Below are 23,866 nucleotides of genomic sequence, written 5' to 3' on the forward strand. Positions count from 1 at the left end.
AAATACAGCAGTCAATGTAACTATCAGCTTGATAGATACACTTCTTATTGTAAAGTTGGCATTCTGCTGTAAACAGCTTTTAAAGTCATGTGAATATTGTCAGTGAGCACATTTTGAAGTCATATGATTCTCAGTTGCACATACGGAGGTAGAAGTTCCATTTCTGGAACATGAGGCTAGATGGAGACAGTCATTTCTCATCCCATATATTTGCGTATAAAATACAGCCACTCCCATATATACTTTCACGATGCCTTCCCCACCCTAGAGGGAAAAGAGCTCATGCTTGTAGATGACAGTGAGTCTAACGCTGTCCTCAGAGAAATAAAGTTCCTTACACAGGTTCACCCAGCCAGTAATAGAGGTGAGAATAAAATTCAGGTCTGACAGATGTACTTTGACCTAACCTCTTCACTTACTTTCTATAACTAGCAACTCAGGCCCTGAAGAGAAGAAGCAAATAAAAGTCCCCTGGCTGCCAGAGAATAAACACTGGTCCTGTTAGCTATTTCTTCTAAGCAACTCTAAACCCAAGATCTCACCCAAGAAGTGATACTCTTATCTCTATGGATGTTTGGAGAAACCTTGTCTGATTGTTTAGCTATATACATAATGTTTTGGATTCTGATTTAAAAATGAACACTATGACCAACCCAATAAATAGTAATATCAATTCAAAGCAGTGTGTGCAGTGGTGATGAATTCTAGGGAGCAGGATTTGTTGAGAAAGGTTTGCATACTAGGAGAGCATACAGAGGAGAAAGCAGTCTTCTTAGGATAGAAAAAAGAAAACAGGAAGGCAAAGCAGAAAGAAAAACAAAAGGTATCTGTGTTTTATGTGCACACACATGTGCATATTCTATAAGTATATGAAATAATTTGCAAATATAAAAATTTAAAAATAAAATGTACACTATTAACACAAAGACATGTGTTCATAATGAACTTAATTTCTTGAACATTCCTTATCAGGGAACTGGAAAAGCAAAGAGAAACAACAATTATTTTAGCAGTTACATAACTGTCTTCCATTGTCTATTTATATCTCGTTATTTGACCTTCCTATAGAATTAGTTCGGAGAAGGCAGTGGCACCCTACTCCAGTACTTTTGCCTGGAGAGTCCCGTGGATGGAGGAGCCTGGTGGGCGGAGGAGCCTGGTGGGCTGCATTCCATGGGGTCGCTAAGAGTCGGACACAACTGAGCGAATTCACTTTCACTTTTCACTTTCATGCACTGGAGAAGGAAATGGCAACCCACTCCAGTACTCTTGCCTGGAGAATCCCAGGGACGGGGGAGCCTGGTGGGCTGCTGTATATGGGGTCACACAGAGCCGGACACGACTGAAGCGACTTAGCAGCAGCACAGAATTAGTTATGAGTCCAGTTCCAATGATCTCATTGTGTTAATTGACCACATCACATCTAATTGTTTACAAGCACACATTTATATTATTTACCTAAAACTAATCTGAAAAAGGTCTTAAATCTATTTAGCTGGAGCTGGTAGGAGGGAGAGTACTCCTAACTAATTATAAGCTTAGTGATGCACAGATGAAATATTCTGGATTTTGACCATGCATATTAGGTATTAGGTTTATTCCAGTCAGCCCTCTGTATCTGCAGGTTCCGAATCCACAGACTGTGCATCCTCAGATTCAACCAATTGCAGATCGAAAATATTCAGGAAAAAAAATTCCAGAAAGTTCCAGAAAACTAAACTTGAATTTGCCATGCCAGCAACTATGTTGCTTAAGTAACATAACATTTACATTGTCTTTACAACTATTTACATAGCATTTACATTGTATTAGGTATTATAAGTAATCCAGAGATAATTTAAAGTATACAAGAGGACGTGCATATACTATACCATTTTATATAAGGGACTTGAGTACTGTCGGATTTTAGTATCTATGGGGTCCCCTAGCCATAACAAGGGATGGCTGTATTTCAATGTCATTTTGGAGATTATTTCTTCATCTTAAAAAATAATAGGTATCAAATGTCATTTATTAAATCATTGTGATTTAGTGAGATCATCTTTCCATCTCCCAATAAACTCTTTGCTTAAACTAGTCCAAATATTAGAACCTTCTCTTAAAAAAAAGAAAAAAAGATCATCACTTAAGACTGAAATAATATAACTAAACCAGGGATTCATTTCAGTGTTTAGCATACCTCCTCGCTTCCAATAAATTCTCCCTAATATCTAACTCAATTCTTTCCCAAAATGTCCCCTACAAGCAGTGTGACCCTAGATCATCTTCCTCAGTCTGGATTTTTCATCCCTGTAATGCTTGCTTTGAATCTACGTTCTTTTCCCATTCTCCCAGGCCTCCAGCTTTCCTCTAGGCCAGTATTTCTATTAAGAAATTAGTCTCCTCCATGTTACTGACAGCAGCATTTCAGTTGCCAGGACTATTTCTTTTGAACAGAAGGCCCAAAGGGTGCTTCCTTCATTTTAGCCCCAGTGTTTCTATGATTCAACCCCCAAATCATTTTTTCAGAATTCCTTCAGAAATGAAACACTCATTAAAAAACAAAAAGAAACAAAAAAGAGCTATTTCAAAAAGAGGGTTAAGCTTCAAAAAAAAATGGTAAACAGAGAATTTCCTGGTGGTCCAGTGGTTAAGACGCCATGCTTCCTCTACAGGGGGCACAGGTTCAATCCCTGGTCAGTGAACTAAGATTCCACATGCCGTGTGGTGTGGCCAAAAGATATCAATAAATAAATAGCAGAGAGTGAATCATTTTCTTCCCTGGATGCTATTTTGAATGGAGACAGGAAGACGAGCTAAATGACCTCTTGATGATCCCCCAGCCTTGTGATTTTGTGATCATCTTAGCTTCCGGCACTTCATCTCCTCTGAACACTAAAATCTAATCTGCCCTGAAACATGGGAGTGTTTAACAGATGAAAACCTTTTAATGGAAGAAAGAGTCTGCCTGTTTCCTTGGAAGTAATTTCCTTAATAATTGCTTACATTTATATTCAAGGCAGCCCATACTGAATCATTAAACCCAAAGAAAGTCATAAAAGAAAAATTAGCAGACATACTATGTAATGATATGCAATTTATTTCTTGACTTTTCCCTTTGTTTCTCTGCATGAGAAACATTTATTCCTATAAATGGTTAAAGGATTCATGAACTCTGCTCGGCTAAACCTAAAAATCATCCTTGACACCACGGCAATGGTTTCAGTTTAAACAAGAGAGCTTTGTGAACATCTCTGGACATTTTACTTCCACGGCTACCTTCTGAGCAGCGTTGCCACAGAGCAAATTACATCTGACAAGGCTGTTTGGTGAAGATTAGCAGCAGTTAGATTAAGTAGTCCTTGAGCCTGCCATTTAATCCACCACTAGTGGTTTTATGCACTAAGCCAATGATGCTACTTGGAAGCACAACAATTAGGTTATTAGTTTTTGTTACTTTGTAAGCAGCTATTTTTGAACCAGTAGAAAACTTTGAAAACAATTCCTACCGATGAATAGTTAAAAACAGACCTCTTCCAATATCAGATGGATGACGTGGTTGACTCTAGATTCAGATGCCACTGTTATTATTACATGATTATGACTAACAATGATTATGGTAAGACCATTCCGTTAAGTACCAGAGCTGAGCTTCCTGTACATTACAGCAGTTTCCCACTAGCTATCTATTTTACACATGGTAGTGTATATATGTCAATCCTAATCTCCCAATAATAAAATAGCGTAAATAAGCTACAGGAAGTGAAGGAGAAGACGTCAAAATTCGACTCTGGTGGGACTCGAAACCACAACCTTTGAATAACCACACCCAGGCGGACAAGAAGTCCAATGTGCTATCCATTGTGCCACAGAGAGAACTAAAATGGCCTGGAATGGGTGAATTTAACTCAGATGACCATTATATCTACTACTGTGGGCAGGAATCCCTTAGAAGAAATGGAGTAGCCATCATCATCAACAAAACAGTCTAAAATGCAGTACTTGAATGCAATCTCAAAAACAACAGAATAATCTCTGTTTGTTTCCAAGGCAAACCATTCTATATCACGGTAATCCAAGTCTATGCCCAAACCAGTAATGCTGAAGAAGCTGAAGTTGAACGGTTCTATGAAGACTTACAAGACCTGTTAGAACTAACACCCAAAAAAGATGCCCTTTCATTATAGGGGACTGGAATGCAAAAGTAGGAAATCAAGAAATAACTGGAGTAACAGGCAAATTTGGCCTTGGAGTACAGAATGAAGCAGGGCAAAGGCTAATAGACTTTTTCCAAGAGAACACACTGGTCATAGGAAACACCCTCTTCCAACAACACAACAAGAGACTCTATACATGGACATCACCAGATTGCCAACACCAAAATCATATTAATTATATTCTTTGCAGCTAAAGATGGAGAAGCTCTATACAGTCAGCAAAAATAAGACTGGGAGCAGAGTGTGCCTCAGATCATGAACTCTTTATTGCCAAGTTCAGACTTAAATTGAAGAAAGTAGGGAAAACCACTAGACCATTCAGGTATGACCTAAATCAAATCCCTTCTGATTATACAGTGGAAGTGAGAAATAGATTAAGGGACTAGATCTGATAGACAGAGTGCCTGATGAACTATGGACAGAGGTTCGTGGTTCATGACATTGTACAGGAGACCGGGATCAAGACCATCCCCAAGAAAAAGAAACACAAAAAAGCAAAATGGCTGTCTGAGGAGGCCTTACAAATAGCTGTGAAGAGAAATGAAAAGCAAAGGAGAAAAGAAAAGATATACCCATTTGAATGCAGAGTTCCAAAGAATAGCAAGGAGAGATAAGAAAGCCTTCCTCACTGATCAATGCAAAGAAATAGAGGAAAACAACAGAATGGGAAAGATGAGAGATCTCTTCAAGAAAATTAGAGATACCAAGGGAACACTTCATGCAAAGATGGGCTCAATAAAGGACAGAAATGGTAGGGACCTAACAGAAGCACAAGATATTAAGAAGAGGTGGCAAGAATACACAGAAGAACTGTACAAAAAAGATCTTCATAACCCAGATAATCACAATGGTGTGATCACTCACCTAGAGCCAGACATCATGGAATGTGAAGACAAGTGGGCCTTAGGAAGCATCACTATGAACAAAGCTAGTGGAGGTGATGGAATTCCAGTTGAGCTGTTTAAAATCCTAAAAGATGATGCTGTGAAAGTGCTGCACTCAATATGCCAGCAAATTTGGAAAACTCAGCAGTGGCCACAGGACTGGAAAAGTCACTTTTCATTCCAATCCCAAAGAAAGGCAATGACAAAGAATGCTCAAACTACCGCACAACTGTACTCATCTCACACATTAGTAAAGTAATGTTCCAAATTCTCCAAGCCAGGCTTCAGCAGTATGTGAACCATGAACTTCCTGATGTTCAAGCTGGTTTTAGAAAAGGCAGAGGAACCAGAGATCAAATTACCAACATCTGCTGGATCATTGAAAAAGCAAGAGAGTTCCAGGAAAACATCTATTTCTGCTTTATTGACTATGCCAAAGCCTTTGACTGTGTGGATCACAATAAACTGTGGAAAATTCTTCAAGAGATGGGAATAGCAGACCACCTGACCTGCCTCTTGAGAAATCTGTATGCAGATCACGAAGCAATAGTTAGAACTGGACATGGAACAACAGACTAGTTCCAAATAGGGAAAGGAGTAGGGCAAGGCTGTATATCGTCACCCTGATTATTTAACTTATATGCAGAGTACATCATGAGAAATGCTGGGCTGGATGAAGCACAAGCTGGAATCAAGATTGCTGGGAGAAATATCAATAACCTCAGATATGCAGATGATATCATCCTTATGGCAGAAAGTGAAGAACTAAAGAGCCTCTTGATGAAAGTGAAAGAGGAGAGTGAAAAAGCTGACTTAAAGCTCAGCACTCATAAAACTAAGATCATGGCATCCGGTCCCATCACTTCAGGGTAAATAGATGGGGAAATGGTGGAAACAGTCGCAGACTTTATTGTTTGGGGGCTCCAAAATCACTGCAGATGATGACTGCAGCCATGAAATTAAAAGACGATTACTCCTTGGGAGAAAAGTTATGACCAACCTAGACAGCATATTAAAAAGCAGAGACATTACTTTGTCAACAAAGGTCAGTCTAGTCAAGGCTATGGTTTTTCCAGTGGTCATGTATGGATATGAGAGTTGAACTATAAAGAAAGGTGAGCACCAAAGAATTGATGCTTTTGAACTGTGGTGTTGGAACAGACTTGAGAGTCCCTTGGACTGCAAGGAAATCCAACCAGTCCATCCTAAAGGAGATCAGTCCTGGGTGTTCATTGGAAGGACTGATGTTGAAGCTGAAACTCCAATACTTTGACCATCTGATGAGAACAGCTGACTCATTTGAAAAGACCCTGACGCTCAGAAAGATTGAAGGCAGGAGGAGAAGGGGATGACAGAGGATGAGATAGTTGGATGGCATCACCGACTCAGTGAACGTGAGTTTGGGTAAACTCCGGGAGTTGGTGATGGACAAGGAGGCCTGGCGTGTTGTGGTCCATGGGGTCGCAAAGAGTCAGACACGACTGAGCGACTGAACTGAACTGAACTGAAGCTACAGGAATATATTTACAGCACAGGGGGAATTATACTCATTACATTGTAATATTCCATAATGGGGTATAATCTGCAAAGATACTGAATCAGTATGCTGTACACTTGAAACTAATATAATATTGTAAATTAAATCTACTTCAATTGAAAAAGAGAGAGCAAAGGACAAAAAAGACTGTTCTGTAAAAACTAGCTACGCTGAGCTAATCTCTGAACGGGCTTTACAAGATTTTCATTGACTGATCACAACAGTTCTTTGAAGTTTTACCAAAATAAAAAGTTCCTCATATATTCTGGGAATTTTTTTTTTTTTTTGGATATTGACTTTGTGTGTCCATGAATATTTTTACAATGAGTTATTCAGCTCTTGACAGATTATTTTTTATGTTGCTTGGTCCAACTGCAGTTTGGATGATACAGAATGAACAGAGAAAACCACAGCATTAATCTTGAACGGTGAAAGCCCTATTTGTATTGTGACACAAATGTAAATGTAAAGCAAGCAGAAAATAAAAGGCTAAGTAAGCTCTTTTCTGAGCTTAGTATTGTTAGAAAATATTTAACTCTTTGCTTGGTGACTTTTCTATTTTGTGTGCTATCGGTGCAAAAAGAATTATACTAGGGTCAACAATGATTAAAAACTTTACAGTAAATTACTTTTATCAAAATTTTACTAGTTTCTAGGGTAAATGTGCAGCACTAAACTTAATTACCAAGATCCATGAAATGTAGACTTAATATTCAATATGGGTCTGAATTGTATTGATTAGTATATATTTTATACAATGCACTAAAAGAAAAATATGTTATCATTAATATCTGTTGTCTGTTGAATAAATTCTTATCTTGTGGATGGAATAGTGGGTTTATATACCTAAAGAGGATAGCATTTGGTTGTGCCAAATACAAGCTGTGTTTACCACTCACATCAACTAAACCACACTGTACCTGAAACTAGGCAGCATCTTCTATGCAATGAGCATGACCGGACCAACAAAACCTATGAATTTTCTTTATTATAGCACTAAGATAAAGATTGTTATTAACTATAAGAGGCAAAGGGTCACTGATCACAATGACATTCTGCTAAATGACAGACCATGATCCATAGCCTAGAGTGATCCCGCTGCCAGATAACACCTAGAAACCACACTGAGATTTGGTTTCCAGGTGGTGGTTTTACCTAGTTGGCCTTAGACGTGTCAATCAAGCACTTGTCTCAGTTTGCCAATTCCCTCCTTGCTGACATCAGAACTGAGATGGCTAAAAATGTGTGAAGTCCTGTAGCCTACTCTCCAGGGCTTTCACCTTGGGATGGCAGGAGAGCTTATAAGGTCTCTATTACTCGATTGCCACAGCCCCTAAGACTACAGCTGAAAAGTGACCCAAACAAGGTACATTAAGGTGATTGTCTAACAAATGGTTAGTAAACAACTCTAGCACTAAAGACTCCCAAGGTTAAAGGGGACCTTAAAGGTCATGAATGACTATTTTACACTCTTCTGATGACTCAAGTGACATTCAAAAACCACTGATGATAGGAATCTCTTGGCTTCCCAGCTTCAGGCAGTTCTAGCTGATACTCATCAAATTTCCCCTTACTGGTCCTAGATGTAACCGTTGGCACTAATGAAATGTTCACTTCCCCTCCAATACCCTGACAAGCTCCTTTCTAATGCTTCCTCATTCTCTTGGGTTTCCTTCCTTCAGTGCCCTAGTCACTTTCCTCTGCACACATTCCAGTTTTTTGTTTTATTTTGAGAAACGAAACAGAGTCCTTGCACAGCAAGGAGATCAAACCAGTCAATCTTAAGGGAAATCAACCCTGAATACTCATTGGAAGGACTGATGCTGAGGCTGAAACTCCAGTACTGTGGTCATCTTATGCGAACAGCTGACTCACTGGAAAAAAATCCCTGATGCTGGGAAAGATTGAGGGCAGAAGAAGAGGGCATCAGAGGATGAGATAGCTGGATGGCATGACCAATGCAATGGACATGAACTTGGGCAAACTTTGGGAGATGGTGAGGGACAGAGAGGCCTGGAGTGCTGCAGTCCATGGGGTCACAAAGAGTTGGACATGACTGGGAAACTGAACAACAACAAACATGGGGTATAATCTCATCCACACAGGATAAAACACAATTAGCAATAGCTTTATTCTAAGAACTGCCTTCCTGTTAATATTGAATTTGCTTTTGTGGCACTTATATCTGAGTGACACTTGACATCCCTAAGTGAAATTCCTAAGTGACACTTAAAATTCCTAAGGGCTTCCCTGGTGGCTGAGACAATAAAGAATTCGCCTAGAATGCAGGAGACCAGGGTTCAATCCCTGGGTCAGGAAGATCCCCTGGAGAAGGGAATGGCTACCCACTCCAGTATTCTTGCCTGGAGAATTCCATGGATAGAGGAGCCTGGCAGGCTATGGCCCATGGGTTCACAAAGAGTCAGACATGACTGAAGTCACACACACACACACACACACACACACACACACCCCACCCAACCCACCCCCTCCCCCTGTGTTCCTCACATATCTAAGCCAAACCATAGGTACCCCATCCTGTACCTGCATAGTTGGGTTTTTACCTTTCTGTTCCGGCCCTCTATAGTGGACATCACATTTATTTCCATTAACGTTACCTCATTAAATTTGTTCCATCCCACCAACTTGAAACTTTTTTTCCCACTTGGAATGGGGAGTATATTCTAATTCTGTCATCTTATTAAGTGAAAGCTTAACTCATGTCACTGGCAAATCTGACAAGTTTAGTTTGTATTTGCTACACACATACACACTCAGTCGTGTCTGACTCTGTGTGTGCCATGCACTGTAGCCCACTAGGCTCCTCTGTCCATGAAATTCTCCAGGCAAGAACACTGGAGTGAGTAGCTATTCCTTTCTCCAGGGAATCTTCCCAACCCAGGGATCCGACCCTGGGTCTCCTGTACAGCAGGTGAATTCTTTACCATCTCAGCCACCAAGGAAGCCTCATATTTTATTTTAAGTGTTGACCATACTGGGACCAGGCACCTCACCATTAGACCATTCTTCCAGACAGACACTGTTCACTCACTCCTATCCTCTGTGTGGGGCTATTCGACAGATTGCCAGCATCCTTGACTTCTAGCTCCTGTCTCCTCATCTTAGCCACAGGGAAGCTGTGTGATGCGTTGGCAAATATCCTGTAGAATATCCAGATATACTTAATTATCCCAGGTGGCCAGTCCAGTCACCCTTTCACAGGAAAGGATGAACAGCTACATGACCTGTTCCTTGGTGAAGCTTCTGGAGCCCAGCTGGGAGCTTCACCATAATTGATTTTAGACTCACTGATAACCACCTACCTCCCCCTTTTTTTTTTTTTTCACCCATTATATTTTATTTTATTTATTTATTCATTTATTTTTACTTTATTTTGCTTTACAGTGCTGTATTGGTTTTGCCATACATTGACATGAATCAGCCACGGGCGTACTTGAGTTACCTCCCCCTTTTGAAAATCAGGTCTCCATGTGCTGGTCCTGTGCTGTGTCTGCACCTCTCCTGGCTCCCTCAGCAACTCAAAGACGGACGGACAGCAACGGTTTAGCAGATTTCATCCGCGGCAAGGATATCGGCTTACTCAGTGTCCCTAGAACCTACTACAGTAACTAGAATTTCAGAGGCATCCTATTTTTAGGAATCTAAACACTCAAAGTTTGGTGTTTTGGTTGTTCTATTCATGCTTTAAAACTCTGAAATGAGAATTTTATACATATATATGTATATGTATATGTCTGAAGATAAATTCATTTTACACTGCATTAGAATCCTGAATTGACCAAAACAACACTCCTCCATCCGACCACATGCCACACCTGCTGAACACCCTTCTGAGTTTCCTTCTTGTGGCTGTAGATGGTATTTTCTGGAAATTCACCTGGAGACATAATGGGGCACTAGTTTTCCTGCTGGGACTCAGATGGAGCCAAATTTGAATTGTTTGGTGCGAAGGAGGGAGAGCAAAAGTGTGAGGGCCTGAAGGAACCTGAGAAGAAGGTGATTCGGGATATGGAGGAAGAGAAAGGGAGTGAGGTTTCCAGCTCAGTCCCTTGAGGGCCCCCCTTTCTGTGCCCCCACAACTGGAGTCCCTCTGTTCCCTCCTTTTCCCCTCTAGGGCCGAATTCTCTCAGAACCTGGCCCCTCGTCTACTAGCAAAATCTAACCTGCACTTCTCCCTTCATCAGCCCCTGAAATTTAAGCCAGAAGGACAAGAGAATTTCAGGAGAAACAGCTTCTAAAGACAAAGCAGTAGATGATGACGGCCAAATCTCATATTTCAATAAAACCCTGGCCACTGAGATAATTCGAAAGAATTATAGGAATGCCAACATTATTTCTTTGCCCAAAGATTGCCATCATTTCTAAGGGATGAAGAAAAAGTGGGACAAAGTTCCCACCAGTGACAACCCTTGAAGGCATCTAGAATGCATTCTCTTACATTCTCTTTTCTCATCTTTTCCCTCTTAGCAACAGTGTAGTCTATCATTTCCATTTCAAAGTCACAGACAAAGAAAACAGAAATCTTACAGAAAGTCTGTTCTCTTTCTCATCCATCCACAAAACCATCCCCTCTAAGCTGCGGGTTCATCTTTTACTGGAACATTCTGCTCCTTGAACTTAAAGAACAACGTGTGTGTCCTGAGTTTTTTTTTAATTGACCTCAGATCATTTGGGGGTTTTCTTTTGTATCGATCACTCCCTCGCCTGCACGGCTCGTCACCGGAATCTTCCCCAATCCACTTCTTAGCGTTCCAGCCTCCCATCACTAGTTGCTCCCTTCTCAGAGGAGCTGACTTCCCTAATCAGCACATCTGAAGCTATGACACCACGTTGCTCCGTCTCCTCTTACCATGCTTTATTTTTCTTAAAAGCCTGACTGCAGCCTAGAATTAAAGATGTGCTTAATTTGTTTTCTTTCTCCCCTGCTAGAATATCAGCCCTATAAGAACAAGGATGTGCTTTGGTCCACATCTGTGTCCCAGGGCCTGGAACACTGCTGCTATTTGCGAGTTTCTCAGTAAACAGATGCTTAATGAACAAAGCAATAAATGGATTATTTAAAGTAGAGATGCAGAGACACTGGAAAGAATGTCATATAAAAACCACATCAGAATGATGTGCAACTGTATATGGTAGAAACTGCTTGTTTTAAAGTGACTTTTGTTTTATTTTTTAGATAATATAATCGGAGCTTCTCTGTTTACCTGAAAGCCATCTCATAGACAAGTTAAAAATGTGGAAAGGTAAAATTTTTAAGAAATTACTCATAATCCTAACACCATAAAAACTGACATTAAGAGCTTTGGGGTTTGTTTAGAATATTTGCAACCTTTTCAATCTTTTCAAGATATTTTCCCTTTGAAATTTTTATGCTATAGAGTTCTTCTAATCTGTCCCCTGAATTTTTAAAAATCTGTTCTCATAAATTTACCATATTTCTCTGATTTTTTTTCAGAATTTTTATCCCCATCAGTTTTTAAAACTCTTATTTCTATTGTTCTTTAAGATTCTTATTATTTCCTATGAGTTAGAACTTGATTCTAACTTGATTCATTAACTTGATTCTTTTTTTTTTAAATATCAGCTCCCCCATTCATTTCCTCAAATCTTTGGACAATGAAATTGCCAAGAAGGTACATCAATGACCTATCTGATGTCCTGAGTTTAGCTGAAAATGAATTCCAAGACAGTTCATTAGAGATACCATCAATACATATTTCATAAAACATTCATTTCATTTAGTCTTAAAACATTATTCTACCATTGTGGATATACTGTAAGAATTAAGGTAATGGAAAAATACTGAAAAGAGACTTCCTAATAAATCTATATTCATTCATTCAACAATTTTGAGGCCCTATTAGGTACCAAACACTGTTTGAAGCACCTGATACACCAAAATGGAAGCAAAGAATATACTACTTAGGAAAACCACACCAACTAATTCTTATTCAAATATTTATTGAACACCTACAATGTGCAGGCACTATGCTAGGCATATAAGCATGGAAATATCATAATATCAATGATCAGACACACTTGGGTTTAAATCTCAATTACATTCTAGCTTATAAACTGCTGAATAATTTACCCAGAAACTGGGAACAAAAACACACACTTAAAGGACTGCTATTAGGCTTGAGAAATTAAATCATCCATGATACTAGTGATACTAACATGAGCAAAATAAATTCCCTTTTCTCTAGATACTTGAAGTCTAGTAGATACGATACATAAAACATAAGCATCTTGATATTTTTTATTTGTTGAACAAAGTCAAATCTAATACAGGACAAAATGTGTTACTGTCATACAGTTCTTTTCTACAGAATGGTAAGTTTCTTTATGCACCTCCTAAGGTAGTGTCTTTTGAGAAATGGAATACTCAACAAATGTTAAATGGATGAACAAACAGATGTTTTATAAGTGGCTCTTTCACAATATCATCCAAAACTCATGAAATTTTCTCAAGAATATCCACTTCCAAAAAACCTCATTTAGTATTATTTAAATTCTCCTTTAAGAGTTAGAAATGAAAGTACATTACTTTCTGCTTATAAAGTAGGATTACAAAAGATACTGTCCCTAATTTTTCAAGCTTCATATCGAGATGGTTGAAGGACCCAGGGGTACTTGAAGTTATATCTCCCAGGTGAAAATCACAAGCTGATTTTTGGTCTTCAAATCAGTGACGCTTCTTTTGTCTAGAAATAAGGATCAATTTGGCAATTTTGGAAATGTTTGCACATTTTCCTCCATACACACTGACTTTGTGAAAAAAGACGGAAGGAGCCGGGGTTGCAGGTTTCTGGAACACCGAAAGCTGAAAGTATAAACAGTGACTAACATGTTAGTCATAATAGGCAGCTGTTCCTTAACAGGACAAGAAAAAACAGGTTTAAAATTCCACAGGAACATCAGTATAGACAAAATACAAAACTTTTTATCAGCCGAGAGGGACTCTAAATTGGGTGACCATAAAAGAGCATGTGATGTAAAGATTGGGGGGGGGATTATACAGCTATCCTTGAAGTAATTTTAATTAGCTTTTCATTAAGCTTTCCTTAATAAAAGTGAGGCAGACAAATGATTTTCCAAGGTCTTAACTTTCTAGCAGGTTTGAGACTTTGCTTATTTTCCATGTGTCCCCTAGAGGGCAGCGGTGGCCCAAAACACAGGAAAGGATTTTCTTTCTCAGCCTCTGGTGATAACCTCCACTCCAGTCTCTTAATCATCTTCCACTGATCTACCTGCTGTATGCAAGCTGGCAGTGGTATGTTTATTTCTGAATACCTAACTAGTAAAAGCATTAAATACTACAAAAGGACACTGGATGAAGCATACTTTTAAAGAGACTGAAAGTACATTATATGAAGATTGTATTTTATGTTTGTGTGTATTACTTCACACATAGACACACACACACCCTAGTTGGTCCTTTTTATGCATTTTTCATGCATTTTTGGAGTAGAGAAGGGCATGAGACAGTTGGAGGAAAAATAAAATGGGCCAAGGCAAAGAAATCAAAGTTTCTTCTTTCAGCTGGTTTGAAACAATCCAGAGTTATTACTGAATGCCTATCCATCCATCCATTCATTCATTCAGGAGTCACCTATTAGGTGCTGCATTTGGCAGTGTGTGGACCAAAGAAACTCCTATAAGGAGCTTATAATTAAGAAAGTGATGCTCAATCACATTATCCAGAGAAGGACAAAACAGGAGTATACCCGGCTAGCAGCAATGTGCCATAAGAATCTGCTTCTCTGACACATGGATTTCTTTTGAATGCGTATGAACACCTTGCCTGGTCCAACAGAGCCCATAACTTTCTATTTAAAAGGTGATGACCAACCACCTGAAGCTACCTAAATGGGAAAGGAGAGTCTGAGTGTGCGTTTTTCTAATGCTGAGGTTTTCTTTTTTTAGTTAATGCTGCTTGTTTAAATATTTTATTCTGCTCATAGACATTTTTATGCAAAGGGTGCAGCTTTCAAAAGAGCATTTTTGTAAGACTGCCCTAAAAGCCTCTTGTCATGCTTGTGAATTTATCTTCTGGAAGATAACAATCTTTTTTTTTTTAATTGTATTCGGATTATTTGCTAATTAAACCTCTCTATTCACTTTCATTTTATAAAACTGGGAGCAAGATGTGTGTGAAGAAAAAGATTAACAAATGCCAGAATTGTAATTCAGTAAATATTTGCTGAGCCATTTGGGTTTTTTTGTATGGAGCAGTGGGTAACAAAAACGGTCTACCTGTATGACAGTGAGTGGCTGAGGACATTCCTGCCATTCAAGCCAAATAGTGTGGTTTATGTGGTTGCTTGTTTACACAGCCTGCTTTGGCTGAAAACTACATGTATTTGCAATACTTTCTGGGGGACTTCTGCCATCACATTTGTATCCATGGTCTGCACTACAATCAAAGACCTTGAGACATTAGAAAATAGAACTTCCAATCCTAACGATATGCCTGACGGTCTAACTAGCCATTTATGATGGTCCAATCCTAGATTAGGAATGATGTATTTGTTTAAATACACAGAAACTGGTGGGCAGTTGAAGTGATACTGCCCTGCAGAGGTCAAGTAACAGAATCATAGTATTGTCAGTATACAGGTTATGCTCAGGATGCCAGGACCAAGCCAGGAAGGGGACAAAATTGTTACAAATGGACCAGAAACCATAGTGTTTTTTAAATTATTTCTATTTGGCCATAATGGACCAAGCCATTGGTTATTTCCAGGGCTACAAAGAATAATATTAAATCTGTATCAAAGGACAGATAAGCATCTAAGTATTTGTCAAATGGAAAGCTTCCTTAGAACAAAACAGAAAATTAGGATTGCAAAAGACCTAGACATTTACACTAGATATTTTATGAGGGGAAAAAAATACACTATGTAATTTGCTTCTTCCTGAGGATGTGGAAATTTCCCCTGAAGGGTAGAAAACAATGTTTGTAGAAAGAGTATGTTTAAAAGCCAATTTGGCCTCCTGACTTTGTTTTGCATTTGTGGATTGAGATAAGCCTATGAAATTATGAAATGTCTGCTGTTAAATGTTAATCATTCTTCTATCCCCTACCACTTCTGTGTTCTTATATTTAAAAGGAAAATATAACCAGTGCTCATATTTTGATACATTATCTGTTATAGAAAAGTGCCTCTTTTTCTGTTGAGAAGGGTTATTTTGAAGGTCAGAGATAGGTGATTTTAATATCAGTTCCAACAAGAGCTGCAGAGATCACTAACTGCATATAATTCATCAGCAGATGTTTTCAACCACTTGGCTCATCTTGAAAGTTTCTACTCAGGATAGTCCTAGCACTGGGTCTCAGGCAGAGAAAAAAATGGCCACCTCCTTTAAAAATATAAACAACCATTACATTTAATAGCACTGTAATAACATAAATAGAATAACCTATCTGACTTAGAATTTATAGCTTTATTAAAAGCACTTCTGGGGGTTATGAACTAGGAGACTGGGCTTGACATATATACACCACTGATATATATATAAAACAGATAACTAATAAGACTTCTATAGAGCTCAGGGAACTCTACTCAGTGCTCCGTGGTGACCTAAATGGGAAGGAAATACCCCAAAAAAAGAGGGGATATATGTATACATACAGCTGATATACTTTGCTGTACAGTAAAAAATTAACATAATATTATAAAGCAACTATACTGTATAAATACAGACTCCACCATCTGACTCTCAACACTGTGGCCATGATGAAGACCGCATCTTCCCAAGGCAATAATAATAATTTCGAAGGTATTAGAGGTGGGGATTTGGGGGTAGCTAAGCTTCCAGCCCTTCCCAGGAGGCCACAGAGCACGCAGTCCCGCTGTAGTCACTGGAAATTCTTCATGACGGGGGCTGCGACCGCCCATAAATAAGAAAGTGTCTGATGGACGATGGGGACATGGTCCAAAATACTAACATCATATAAAGCTCTCTCATGAATATGTCCAGTTTGAATATTTGGTCTAACTGAATAGTTCAAACTCAGAAAGATTCTGTGAATATGACTTTCGGAAAAAAGCAGTCCTTTATTTGATACAATATGTTACGTTACAAATGCAGATCATTAAATGTCCTGTTCTCTAAGCAGGGTACTTTGTCCACTGAACAGCTTATTTACAACCGGTGAAAGTCACATGCCTGACTGTAGACATCAGACTCTGTTTGGATTACTTACATAAACATACTATTTGATTAAATTCAGCACCATAATCAATAGGGGGTTCTGGTATCTCATTAATTACATTCTGTGGAAACTGTATGGACGCATCATTTAATTAGATTTCTCACTTAGTACTTATCTGAGTATAGGAAATGTCATCATAGTTTTTTTACAAATGGTAATGAAATCACTGGTACATTACCAAGATTAAATCATGAAAGAGTATCTATCCTTCTGTTCTCCTTTCTGCTAAAATTACCCAAACATTTTACAGTACCCTACCTGTGATGGGAGGGACATGCAGAATTTCAAAGCTTTCCACAACACTTACCAAGCTCCCTGTCAGAAAAAAATTAATATTTCCACTCTGTTAATCATTACAGCATTTTAGAATCTAATAGCTAATTCTTAGAACATTAACAACATCTATCTTTATTTTGTATTCCGTATGTACAGTGAATGTGTTCAGTGTTCCACTTACATGATCTTATTTAATATTCAGAGAAACACATTGAGGTTTCTGTCCATTATACAGATGGAGAAAATGAGGCACAGGTCACACAGATGGTAAAGCTGGAGCTAGGACTGAAATCCAGATCTGATTCACACTGAGACCCATCAAGTCTAATCCACTTATTTCACAGATGCAGAAACCACAAGCCCAGAGAGGTAATCTGTCTTTCCAAAGGGCACACAGCTGGGTAGTGGCAGACAAAACTAGGATTCAGGTTTCTACCTGTTACCTTTATTGCCAGGAGCCATCACTATAGGCCTGAGCTACTCAGCTTTTGATCTTGTTTCATTCCTATTGTGGCACAGAACAGCCAGGTTCAGACATGTAAGCAATATCCATTAGCACTGCTGCCTGTGATGTGTAGAGCAATCACATTTTTAATGGACTCTGTCTGAGTCCCTCCTTGTCTACCTAGCTGTGAAAGAGGTCTGGAGTTAACTTCTTAAAGTCAGCATCTGGCACGGTTCCTCCAGTGGTAGAGCTGGATGTCTGTGGATTTCACATTCTCCTATATCCCTGAAAACTTTTCCTAGCGAAAGTCATACCGTAGCGCCCTGTTCCAGGACTGAGAACCCTGACTGCTTCACAAAGAGCCTTCGACTCTGAACAGCACAGATCTGGACAGGTCTTTTCCTTGCTTTAAATACTGAGATGGAATTTCGACCACAAAAGAGTGTTAAATTTTATCATTTGTCTTATCTGCATCTATTAGATATGGTTTGCTATTCTGCTAATGTAGGTTACATTATTGAGTTTTAAACAGTAAACCAACCTTGCATTCCTGATCATTTGGTCTTGATGTATCATCCTTTGTTAAGTTGCTGGAGTTGCTAATACTTCATTCAGGATATATGGGTCTATGCTCATGACACCCTTGTAGTAAACCAACCTTGCATTCCTGATCATTTGGTCTTGATGTATCATCCTTTGTTAAGTTGCTGGATTTGCTAATACTTCGTTCAGGATATACGGGTCTATGCTCATGACACCCTTGTCATGTTTTGTCATATTATGCTGGCCCGACCTTGGTCCGAGTGGTGGTCACATAGATATTTACATACATTAAAATTCACTGAACTTAGGATGTTAAGACTTCTTGCTGTGTGTTAATTGTACTTCATTTAAGTACAATTTTTAAAAATTGTTAAGATGGCTTTACCTTGTCCTCAAGCCATGCTGAGGAGAATGGCCTTCAAGGCTTCTGACTGCTTGGACAGGCAGGTAACCTTCGTTACTCCACCTTGCACCATGGCTACGTAAGACTATGCTTAGCTACTCTAAACTATCATATTCCTTAACACTGTCAGAATTTTGCTAACGTTCTTTCCTAAGCACAGAAGGACTCCTCCAGACTGCTCTTTCTCTACCTGGGAGAATTCCTTTCATCTTTCAATGCTTAACACAAATGCCATTCCTTGTAGGACACTTGCTAGAAAATTCTGAACCCTCCACAGTCACTGAAAGATGTTGATCCCTTCTCTATGCTGGTATTGTGCTAGGCACACATCATTCTAACACACAAAACCAATCCTGTGAGTGAGTGTTTGTCTCCTCCATTAGGCTAAGTGCTTTTCTGAGTCACTTCTCATCTTTGGGTACCCAGGGCCTAACAATCAACAGGAATACTTGGCAAACGCTGAAAGAATGAATGCTTCCTTCAACACACAGTTGGGGGAAGGGAAAGAATAGAACATGGTAAAGTTGTTACCATTTTACAAAACCAATCATCAAATCAACGTATGTCCCCTCCAAAACAATTTTGGGAGAAATGGAAAAGATCTGGTATAATTATGTCAATGTATTGTTACATTAAAAATTAATTCAATGGAATTTCCCTGGTAGTCACTATATAAGACTCCCTTCTTCCACTGAAGGGGGCCCAGGGTTCAGTTTGTGGCATGGATCCCTGGTTGGGAAGCTAAGATCTCAGATGCCATGCAGCATGGTCCCCCAAAAAATTTAGCTCAAAACTTGGAGGCTTAAAACAACTGTCTCACTTATTTGCTCCCAGTGCTGCAGCTTAGGCAGGGCTCTGTGGAGACCCCTGCATGTTTGGGAGGTTGTTCAGCTGGTGATGAAGAATCCACTTCCAAGATGGCTTCATTCAGCTGGCTGGCAATATGCTGCTGGCTGTCAGCTGAGAGCTTAGCTGACGCTGTCTTCTGCTGCTGCTGCTAAGTCGCTTCAGTTGTATCCGACTCTGTGCGACCCCCCAGACAGCAGCCCACCAGGCTCCCCTGTCCCTGGGATTCTCCAGGCAAGAACACCAGAGTGGGTTGCCATTTCTTTCTCCAATGCATGAAAGTGAAAAGTGAAGTCGCTCAGTCGTGTCCGACTCTTAGCGACCCCATGGACTGCAGGCTACCAGGCTCCTCCGTCCATGGGATCTTCCAGGCAAGAGTACTGGAGTGGGGTGCCATTGCCTTCTCCCGACACTGTCTTCGAGGGCCTAGCTATTTATCCATGGGAACTCTCCACATGGCTAGGTTAGGCTTCTTTTAAGAATGGCAGTCCCAGTGTAGTCCAACTTTGTACATTCTAAGTACTTTCCTTCTAAGTACACAAGCAGAAGCTGCCAAGGTTTTTTAAGACTTGGGCCCAGAACAGGTACAGCTTCTCTTCAACCACATTCTATTGGCTAATACAGGTCACAAGGCCAGCCTCTTCCAGGAGGGACCTCCCCCAGGCAGAGAAGTGTGGTTCATCGGGGACCACCAAATTAACATGCTACCACTGTGAAGATGTTACCACATTAATTTTAAAAATGAAGTCACTTTTATTATAAATTCTTACTCTTTCCTGTTGATGATTCATCTTGAGTTTTTTGTTTTTTTTTTTTTTACTTTAGAAGTTTGTATCTACACAACCTTTTAATCCAGTTATGCTTCAGTTCAGTTCAGTTGCTCAGTCATGTCTGACTCTTTGTGACCCCATGAATCACAGCACACCAGGCCTCCCTGTCCATCAGCAACTCCCGGAGTTCACTCAGACTCACGTCCATCGAGTCGGTGACACCATCCAGCCAACTCATCCTCTGTCGTCCCCTTTTCCTCCTGCCCCCAATCCCTCCCAGCATCAGAGTCTTTTCCAATGAGTCAACTCTTCCCATGAGGTGGCCAAAGTACTGGAGTTTCAGCTTTAGCATCATTCTTTCCAAAGAACACCCAGGACTGATCTCCTTTAGAATGGACTGGTTGGATCTCCTTGCAGTTCAAGGGGCTCTCAAGAGTCTTCTCCAACACCACAGTTCAAAAGCATCAATTCTTCGGTGCTCAGCCTTCTTCACAGTCCAACTCTCACATCCATACATGACCACTGGAAAAACCATAGCCTTGACTAGATTGACCTTTGTTGGCAAAGTAATATCTCTGCTTCTCAATATGCTATCTATGTTGGTCATAACTTTCCTCCCAAGGAGTAAGCATCTTTTAATTTCATGGCTGCAGTCACCATCTGCAGTCATTTTGGAGCCCCAAAAAATAAAGTCTGACACTGTTTCCACTGTTTCCCCATCTATTTCCCATGAACTAATGGGACCAGATGCCATGATCTTCGTTTTCTGAATGTTGAGCTTTAAGCCAATGTTCTTACTCTCCTCTTTCATCAAGAGGCTTTTTAGTTCCTCTTCACTTTCTGCCATTGGGTGGTGTCATCTGCATATCTGAGGTTACTGATATTTCTCCTGGCAATCTTGATTCCAGCTTGTGCTTCTTCCAGTCCAGCGTTTCTCATGATGTACTCTGCATAGACGTTAAATAAGCAGGGTGACAATATACAGCCTTGACGTACTCCTTTTCCTATTTGGAACCAGTCTGTTGTTCCATGTCCAGTTCTAACTGTTGCTTCCTGACCTGCATACAGGTTTCTCAAAAGGCAGGTCAGGTACTCTGGTATTCCCATCTCTTTCAGAATTTTCCACAGTTTATTGTGATCCACACAGTCAAAGGCTTTGACATAGTCAATAAAACAGAAATAGATGTTTTTCTGGAACTCTCTTGCTTTTTCCATGATCCAGTGGATGTTGGTAATTTGATCTCTGGTTCCTCTGCCTTTTCTAAAACCAGCTTGAACATCAGGAAGTTCATGGTTCACGTATTGCTGAAGCCTGGCTTGGAGAATTTTGAGCATTACTTTACTAGTGTGTGATATGAGTGCAATTGTGCAGTAGTTTGAGCATTCTTTGGCATTGCCTTTCTCTCGGATTGGAATGAAAACTGACCTTTTCCAGTCCTATGACCACTGCTGAGTTTTCCAAATTTGCTGGCATATTGAGTGCAGCACTTTCACAGCATCATCTTTCAGGATTTGAAAGAGCTCCACTGGAATTCCATCACCTCCACTAGCTTTGTTCATAGTGATGCTTACTAAGGCCCACTTGACTTCACATTCCAGGGTGTCAGTTATGCTTACTCATCAAATAAAAAGAAAAAATTTAGCTCCTCCGACCTATATAATATCAAGTTCCCAAACCCTTTTAAAACTAAAACCCGTTGGGTTTCTTTTGCAAGAGACTAGCTCAGAAACTTTGATTTCTGAGGGAAATAATTGTTATTATATAGTGGACAAATCTTTAGAAAATTTACAGTCATATCAGTGTTCTTTCTAACACACGGTGCTTAAAACTGAAATATTTGCGGCTTCAACTTGATGCTTACAAAAATGGTATCAAGTCAAGTTCCCTATGATTTCTTCATTTAGAGGTGCTTGACTTTCGCACCTCCCTAAATTTGGCATTAGCCTTCTTGTGCTTTTAACCACATGTTCTGAGGACCTAATTACTGACTTTATAATCTGATTAATGGTGGGGTCTGTGTCTGTCCTGGCAGAGAAAATACACTCACAAGTGATGTCTGCTCACAGGAAGTCCTTCCCCTTTGCAGCGGCATTATATAGTGGATATGAATTTGGATTTGAATGTAGACTTAGAATTTTAGTCCTTGAACTCCCCGTCCTAAGGATATGATCTTACACAAATGACTTAACTCTCTATTCCTTGGCTTTCCCATATGTACAATGGAGAGGACAATAGTATCTCACAGGGCTGCCACGAAGCTGACATGATATGAGAAAGCTTGCAGAAGCACTGAACAGAGTGTGTCAGGCATGGAGGGAACATTCAGCACATGTTGTAATTGTTGTTATCATTATTACCAGTGGAAAAGTTGTTAACACTCTTTGAGGTTTCCAGAAATAGACTGCAAAGTGTGAGATTATTCTAAAATCTTGGGTTCCCTCCCCACACCACGCTACATATTCGGTAGACCTGCTTTTTTAGTATTCTCACTATTCATTAGCCTTTGATTCAGGTTAGTTTTTAGGATGGGAGAAAGAGCGCATGTGAGTTGACCCCTAAGGCTTAGTAGTGCTTACTCCATTGCACCTAATTGTTTGGGAGCAGTTGTAGTCACTCGGAAGAGAATTATCAGCCTACTAACAGATGAAGTCCAACTGAAAATCTGTAGACTCCCAAGATAGTTACTTCAATGTGTTAATTGATCAAAATTAATGCCTAAAGATGCCTACGAATTTAATAACATGTTTAAACAAAAACAGTTTAACTCATCAACTATGATAGTACATATTGATTTTCAAAATGGTCACATTCCTTTGCAAACAACCAATAAGCTCAGTGTAGACATGGGTTTCTGTTTTCTTTGCAATCAAACACTGGACGCTTTAGAGTATCTGTCACTAACAAGTTATAGATAACAAATTTAGATGAAGAAAATGCTTACTAATAGTGGGTCAGCTGCCACCAAGCTACATTAACTAATTACAGTGTTTTGTAATCAGTATTGCTGGTATATACCAAACTGGCATTTTAAATGCATGCATTTGTGCTGTGTAATGATAGTTGGCAATTATCTATGGTTTGGAGTAACCCAGGACGGTTACTCCTTGAATAATTGACCACAGTGACCCACATGTCTACCCAATCAGGAAGAAGCCTCCGTGCTGTTTGGAATGACTGACCCATGCAGTACACTGTTGTGGTTTTATTAACTGTGATGTTCACAAGTGTGTTTAAGAACACTGTGGATTGTTGATAGTATTCGAGGACCACAAGAAGAGATCCTGGTTAAATAAGCACAGGCAGCTCAACAGAGAGCATTTCCCTCTGAGAAGGGCACAGCTAACTTTCACCTATAAATGCCCTGGGAAGTCTTGCAATAAGAAAAATAACTTCCCTTAAGGAGAAGATAAAATATAAAGTAGTTCTCCAACTTACTTTAACATTTATAAAGAAAGGACTATTTCCCTTTTTAACAGAGTTTCATTTAGGGTTGGTCCAACAGAATAAGCTTTGCGAAATGCTACTTGACTAATTCATTTATATCTCCTTCTGTTTATTTGTAAATTCACAACTGGATAATTCCAAAAATGCTTCTGTCAGTTTTCCTTCAATTTAATTTTGCTCCCCTCTCCTCACCCTGTCTGATCCACTAAATTGCCAGATTTAGCAAATGGAAATACAGGATACCCAGCTACATGTGAATTTCAGACAATAAATACTTTTAA

The 23,866-nt window shown here is 39.6% G+C and overlaps 1 protein-coding gene across 3 annotated transcripts in view; it reads left to right on the forward strand.

Moving 5' to 3' along the window:
* The window catches only part of RHOBTB1 (Rho related BTB domain containing 1), a 141,989-nt gene that overhangs the window by 28,517 nt on the left and 89,606 nt on the right, over positions 1–23,866 (forward strand). For 2 of the 3 annotated variants that reach the window (XM_018042282.1, XM_018042279.1), the window contains exon 3: positions 10,023–11,881. The exons of the other annotated variant lie outside the window; for it this stretch is intronic. The gene's annotated coding sequence lies outside the window, so the exon portion shown is untranslated. The remainder of the gene's footprint in view (positions 1–10,022; positions 11,882–23,866) is intronic. 3 annotated transcript variants of the gene reach the window in all.

This window comes from Capra hircus, chromosome 28, assembly GCF_001704415.2.
Source record: "Capra hircus breed San Clemente chromosome 28, ASM170441v1, whole genome shotgun sequence".
In the NCBI taxonomy this organism is placed as follows: domain Eukaryota; kingdom Metazoa; phylum Chordata; class Mammalia; order Artiodactyla; family Bovidae; genus Capra; species Capra hircus.